We start from the raw sequence: 7,914 nt of genomic DNA, 5'->3' as shown, positions 1-7,914 counted from the left end.
GACTTCCTGATCTTTTATTTGTATATGCATTCCAGGCACATAATATAGTTTATGTATTATCATCAGTCAAACTACTCTGTAAACATTGGATTTCTCATGCATACCAAACTATGAACACTGGACTTGAATGCTAAAAATAATTTTTATTTGATATATGTATATGTTCTTCTTAAATTTGTTGGGTTTTTTTTTTTTTTTTTGCTTATCACTTTTACTTTTCTTTGAGAAGTTAAGTAGGACCGCACTTATTTGTCCCCTCTCATGGTGCCTAGTAGTACTCGAATCACAGCAACAATTAATAAAAATAAAACAACCACAGATAATAATGTTCCCATGGAAAGAGAGCAGAATATCAGCATCAAAATCTCCCCAAGCTTCATCTAGGAAGAAGCCACTGGAGACAGCTTGGCCCAGTGGAGAAAACTATGGCAAATTTTGAATTATTTGAATTGTGCAAAAATGCCTTAGTCCTTTTGTGCTAAATAGAGCCTTGAATTATTTACATAGCCATCATATAACAACTTATTGACTTCAAGATTGTAAAGTACCCTATTAATGTTTTAAGCATTTCCCTTTATTTTAACACAAGTAAATTATTTAGGCAACGCTAAAATGTTTTATGTTTGACTAATGAGTAGAGAAAGTGTATATCATATCTTAGTTTAATTGGCTGTTTACCTTATCCTGTGGAAATCATACATTTATTATTTCGGGCATAATTAACTATGCATATACTCCCTGATGGATCTGTATGCCATTTTTACACTCGATTTAGTCATTAAGACACAGAGCTGTGCAGATAATTGTTACTTGGAAAAATGTCACTTTTTCTTCAGTGAGGAGCTATGTTTCCACCTAGAGGCAATGACAGATTTTTACCATATCTCCTTCCTCCATGTCATTCTCTTGGCTGTGTCTAAACAAAACCTATGATGAGTTTCTCATCACCTTATACTCTCTGTCAGTAGATCCTGATAGTATAAAATAGACCGTGGTAATAACAGGTACACAGCATTAAGTAAGTACCTCCCTGATCAGGCTGTATCCTCTATACTGATGTGGACTCTCCAGAAAAAGAAACGACTCCAAAACAATATCCCCATGTAATATCCTCATAATTCCTTAGACTCATCCGTCCTGTAAACTAAAGGCATGCCCTATGATAAAGTGAACCTTGACTGACTCAGAAGTTCAAACTATTTCTCAGAGTTGTTTAGTAGAGTATAAAAAAGTTCACTCAGAACTTTCTATATTTTTTACAAACCTATTGTGATATGGGTGTACTGTGAAATATTACAGCTGGTTTTCTACAATATTCAGACCAAAATCAGGCATTCTAAGGCTAATATACTCAGAAAAAAAAATTCATTATTAAAGATCTCTAAAGAAAAGTATTCCATAATCCCCTAGAGGCAACTAACGAAATCAACGGTTTCTTTCTTTGCAGTCCTCAGTCTAGTTTCCTGAAATCAAAGGTGAATTGACATAAGCACAATTTATTTATGAAGCTTTTTTGTTGTTGTTGTTAGATGAAAACTCCCTCTCTTACCTTAAAATAAATAAACTCCCATTATTATAGTTTAATATCAAATGCCAAAGCAAGTAACACAAAAAAGTAAGAAGACTTGATACAATATTATAGATGGCTTTGGCATTTATAATAAACTAGAGAAAACAGGTGTCATCTAAAATTATCCACAGTTAAATTTCTTAAAAAGTGCTGCATAATTGAATTCCTTTTACTCAAAGAATATTTACTCAAATTAGTTGAAAATGTTTGCCCACATAAAAGCTGGACACAAATGTTTATGGAAGTTTTACTCACAATTGCCAGAACTTGAAAGCAACACGTGTCTTTTAGTACGTAAATGGATAAATAAAATGTGGTATATCTAGACAATGGAATATTATTCAGTGCTAAAAATAAATTCACTATCAAGGCATGATAAAACGTGGAGAAATCTTAAGTGCATATTATTGAGTAAAAGAAGCCAACCTGAAAAGTTCACATTCTGTTAATTCCAACTATATGACATTCTAGAAAAGGTAAACTATGTTTTTTCCTTAATTAGTAAAAATGTCAGTGGTTGACATGGGTTAGAGGGCAAGAAGGAATGAATAAGCAGAAAACAGGGGACTTTTAGGGTGAGGAAACTGTGTTGTATGATACCATGATGGTAGATACATGTCGTTATACATTTGTCAAAGCTCACAGAATGTACAAAACTAAGAGTGAATCCTATGGTAAGCTGTGGACTTTGGACTATTGTGATGAGTCAACATATGTTCCACAGCTGGAACAAATGTACAACTCTGGTGGGGGGTGTGGGTAGTGGGGGAGACAATGCATGTGTAAGGGAGGAGTATATGAGAACTCTCCATAATTTCTGCCAAATTTTTCTGTGAACATAAAGATATTTAAAAGTAAGGTCTGTTTAAAAGGAAAAAAGAAAAAGACACTGTGGTTACCTACAAGAACCCAAAAGTTCTCTGGATTTCAACCTGTATCTAGAAATTAAATCAAAACAAATCAAACTTGTTTTGGTCTTATCTCACAATACAAGAATTCATCTTTTTCTTACTTTTTTATTTAATATATGTAAGATTGTTGAAGAAATATTTTGTAAAATTTTAAAGACAATTTATAGGTGAAGTTATTTAGAAGTAAAACAAAGTAATTCTGAAAAACTAAAATGTCATATTTTTAAAATGAGGTTACCAAATGTCAACGTTTATTTGCTTGTATTCATTTATATTTTAAACTTCTTCCTATATATTCCTATGTTCCATTTATCAACCTTGATTTATCTGGGGTATTTTTTTGTTTTTTTCCTTGATTAGTTTTGCCTGAAGATCATCTATTTCTACTGCTTATATTCATGTGGTGTCAGATCCTCTCACTCCCCAAAACCATCTTTTAGATTAACAATTCTTTTTTTTTTTCCATAAAATACAGTGTGTTTTGGCTGTATCTCCATCACATCCTTCTATTTTTTTCTTTTTTTTTTTTTTTACTGTTTTACTTACTTCTTGAGATGAATTCTTCATTTTTTATTCCTCTAAGAAAAAGATGTTAAATCCATAAGTAGTTCTCTGAATATAATTTTGGCTGCTGCTGCTATATTTTGATAATTCTTATTCTCAATATCACTGTTTTCAATGGATTATATTATTTAAATATGGAATCATTTTTATATCCTCACCACTTGCAGAAAGCTTATAACTGTAACCTTTAAGGAAATGTTTGCTGAATGAAGTGATTTCCAATCTAGTTGTTAAGTTCAAAAATGCAAACACTTCCCAGGCATAGATGTACTCTCAAATAAAAATTAATTGCCAGTGAGGAAAAGAATGTTTTTCCTTTTTTTCACTAAGAAAAAAAATTAAGGAGATAAATAATTTAATTTACAATAGTTGTCATACACATGAAAATTTACACTATAAAACATTTTAAATAAAATGTATACTACATTACAAGAGTATTAATTGACAGTAACCCATTTACTCTTATAATATCCTATATTGAAGTTACCACCTAAAAGAAGCTTTCTTTTTAAATACGTCCTATTTTACATTGGAAGACATTCTAATGCTAATAGTAGATTTTTAGTATTTTACTTGTGTTGCTGAACCATAAAATAAATGAGTCTGGGATTGCAAATATTTGCACATGAATGGTAAGGAAATTGACAAGAGCTTTACCAATGAGTACTTGCCCGTGTGCTCAGTCTGTACAACTTTTTGAAACCCCATGTACTGTAGCCCGCTCCTCTCTCCAGGCAAGATTTCCCAGGCAAGAGTACTGGAGAGGGTTGTCATTTCCTCCTCCAAGGAATCTTCCTGACAATGGATCCAGCCCATATCTCCTGCATCTCCTGCATTGGCAGGCAGATTCTTTATCACTGAGCCACCTGGAAAGCCCAAATGAGTACTTTACCTGGGTAGCAGAAGCATAAGCAAAGAGAATCAAAGTAAGGGGAAGAGGGAGGGAGGCAGAAGAGCTGACAGAGGTGCACGTGAAGAGTCTGCCTTTACGGTCTCTCTTTTAGATGCATTCCCAGTTCTTATCACATTTTATGGACCCTGAAATCCTAATGTTAGGGCATCTGTTTAACAGTAAACGTATCAAATGAATTACTCCCAGAGGGCTCTAAAAACTCAAAGTTTGCCTTGCAATTTGCTTCAAATGACTTTAAGTAGATTCGTTACCTAAATGAAAGCCCCTGTAAGAAGGCATCATGACTCTAATGCCTCTGGGGGAAGTTTTGGCTCTCCTGACCTTATAACTGAATTCTGTCTTCTTCATCTCAAAGCCAACTAGACACTTTGGGACAACTGTAGAAAGGAAGCAGAACAGTTGTTACAAGTTGCACTAAGTCTAAATTTAAATCTTAACAATATATAATAATTACCTGTGATATAATAATAATAACTACTGAGGGCTTCTTTTAGAGCAATGGTCAGCAAACTTTTCTTGTAAAAGGCTAGTGAATTATTTCAGCTTTGCAAGCTATATGGTCTTTCCCACATCTCCTCAACTCTGCCTTTCAGTATAAAAGCAACAACAGAAAACACGTTTTAAAAAGAATGGACATAGCTGGGTTCCAATAAAGCTTTATTTTTTTTAAAATGGCCAAATTTGGTCCGTGAGATATAAGCCATCCATATTTTCAAGAGTAGTATGATTTTATTAACAAGCAAAGTCAGTTATAGTTAGAATTATTTCAGTAAAACCTATAATAATGGAAAAACAAGTGTGTTTCAACTTGCTTCATTCAGATTTTAGATCTGTTTTTTTCAACATGCCCTCTTCTTTATAGATGTACATTCAGATGGCATAGCCCTAAAATAAGAAAGAGAAGGGACAGCACCTGTGCTTTCATTATTTGATTGGAATAAAGACAGCTCTCTGGAGGAGGAAATGGCAACCCACTACAGTATTCTTCCCTGGAGAATCCCATGGATAGAGAAGCCTGTTGGACTGTAGTCCATAGAGTCACAGATTCAGATATGACTGAAGCAACTTAGCGTGCACACACACATGCATTCATTTAAGAAGGGAAAATTCAAAGGTAAAGAACCCTCTCTTAAATCCTTTCTCTTTGCATCTTCCATGTATTCTTTCCACTATTTCTTTATTTAAACCTTGAATCTATATTTTCTTCATACAGGGAATGATTGTTACATAACAATAAGATTCCAAATAATGGAGTAATATTTACAAAAATAATTGTTATGTAATAATTTATATAAAATGCATCACATAATCTTCAACAATATAGGTTTTTTAAAGTGTTACTCTATGTAAGTTTAAGTAAAGGGCTACAATCAAGCAATAAAAATTAAAATTAGCAAAAATAAAAGAAAAGAAAAAACTCCTGAAATCTTATGTTTATGGAGTAATGTAACTCCTTCATTTTACGTGCATTGATTTCCCAGAAAGTTTCTAATACTGAAGATATTCAAGCAGTGTTAAAATGTTCGTTCTAAGATGTTCCAAGCAATTTATACAGCCTACTGATATTTCTTTGGTTGTTTTTGCTACAAATTATTTCCATATAATCTTGCATAGTTATGTCTGTCTAAGCAAATTTCTCACATTTTCAAGAGATAAATATGTGTGCTGTTGCAACCTGTAACTGTCCTGGAAATTCTGAGCCATTTCTAATGTTCCCCATCTTCTGCTATCTTTACCTCTTAATCCCTTAAACAAGAATTGTGGTCGTTTGCCATAGTAAATAAATTTTGGTACAGCCACCAAAATCTGAGTACCAGGGTCCAAATACAATTTCCCTCATTTATAAGCTGTGAATCTGGGCAAGATGCTTGTCTCTCTGTGCATCAGTTTTCTTCAGTGAAAATTGGTGATAATGAAAATATATTTCATAGTTTTATTATAAGGCTATGAAAATACCTGACCTTGTCTGGAGTGGCTCAGTGATAAAGAATTTACCTGCCATTGCAGGAGACACAGATTTGATCACTGGGTCAGAAAAAACCTCTGGAGGAGGAAATGGCAACCCACTCTAGTATACTTGCCTGGAAATCCCATAGCCAGAGGACCGTGGCAGGCTACAGTCCATGGGGTCACAAAGAATCAGACACCTCTGAGTGACTGAGCACACACATGGAAATACCTGAAGTTCTTTAAACTGCCAGTGCATGGAGTGAGTGATGAGTAAATACTAGGTATTGTATTTCTTATTAATTTAAATATCTACAATGCAGGACAGATATTGCACATGTAAGTTAATTTCACTGCTCAGTTAAAAAAATTCACAAAAGAAAATAAAAAGACATCCAGTCATTCACTGAACAAATATTTATTTTCTTGCTTGTTTTTTCCCCCTGTGATAGGAAATCATGCTATAGGGACAAGAAACTATACAATAGAGGCTAAAGACACAGAGACCTGCTGAGAGGCTGTTGCAGTTAATCTGGAAACAGGTGATAGTGACTTGGACTATATTTCAGTAGTGCTGGTGGGAACTGGTCATATTGTAGATAAAATTGAAGATAGAACTAATAAGTTTTGCCAGTGCACTAGATAAAAAGCATAAAAGAACAAAATGGTTGATGGCTACTCTACTGTTTCTGGTAAAATGGAGTTGGCATAAATGGAGTAGGAGACATCTTGAGAGCTGAGGAAAAAGGAAGATGTTGATTTGAGCTATAGTTAATGACTACAGTGGCTTTATGTATCCAGTTTACTAGACTGTCCAGTTAATCAATCAAATATAAATGTCAGTTTTCCTGTGAAGGCATTTTGTAGGTATGACTAAAGTGCAAAATCATTTGACTTCATGTAAGGGAGATTATCCTGTGTAATCTGTGTGGGCCTCATTCAGTCAGTTAAGAAATAAAGCTGAGGCTTCCATCAAGAAGAGGAAATTGCTGCTGTGGATAACAGCTTCAGCCCTTGCCTGAGAGTTCCTACCTGCCCTTCCTGATAGCCTACCCTACAGATTTCTGATTTTCTAAGCAGAGTCCACTATTACTTAAGTCAAATGAAGGTAGCAATTATTTTAATATCTAACTCCTACTGGTTCTGTTTCTCCAGGGGAATTCTGCCTGTTTCATGATTCATTGAGGACTTAGATGGTACTAGTCTAGAGTTAGAGGAAGAGTCTTGGTTGACGGTAGATATCTGGGGTTCTAGAGCATGTAGACATTAATTGGAGCCTTGAGATTTGAATTGTATTTCTTATTGCCACTCACTGCAGTGGCAATAGGAAATAAAATGCTGAAGATGGAGCTCTGGTACATGCTAAGAGATAGAACTGTAGAGATTAAGAAGAAAGATAGGAGGAGTCTGATGATTAACCAGAGTCATGGAAAATGAGCCTGAAGGAAGTAAAGTCCTGGAAGCCAAATGAAGAAATAGTTTTAAAGAAGAAGAGGAAAAAAAAAACTTTAAAAATAACTTTAAAAATAAGAAAGCTAGTTCAATATCCTTCATGTGAATTAAGCCTGCCCAAGGAAACTAAACTGTACTATATGTTTCTTTTTTTAGAAAGCATACAGTTCTCAGGTCATATATTAAACACTTTATAGTGGTTACCTGTGTGTGGGTGAGGAGAAAAAATGAAGAGACAATCATTTTTAAAAAATCATGAGAAGAAACTAATCTTGCAGAGATGATGATTATGATTTTTTATGAACTTCAAAGTATCTGAAATTTAAAAAAATTTTGTTTTTTTTAAATTTAAATAGCATATCAATAATCACCATTCCAAAGCTTCAGTCTATCATTATTTTTTGATCATTCAATGTCCCCTTGCTGCAAATTACAGCCCAACAAATCTTCAGTTTTTCAGCCTTGTTGGTAAAAGAGTTCTTTGTTCAACTAGTAAGAAAAACAGGCTTCTCTGTAACCTTCAAGCTGATCTCTGTTTACTCTTTGGTCATTATATG

The sequence above is a fragment of the Cervus elaphus genome, chromosome 24, assembly GCF_910594005.1.
Source record: "Cervus elaphus chromosome 24, mCerEla1.1, whole genome shotgun sequence".
Classification (NCBI taxonomy): domain Eukaryota; kingdom Metazoa; phylum Chordata; class Mammalia; order Artiodactyla; family Cervidae; genus Cervus; species Cervus elaphus.
This window is presented reverse-complemented; position numbering follows the sequence as displayed.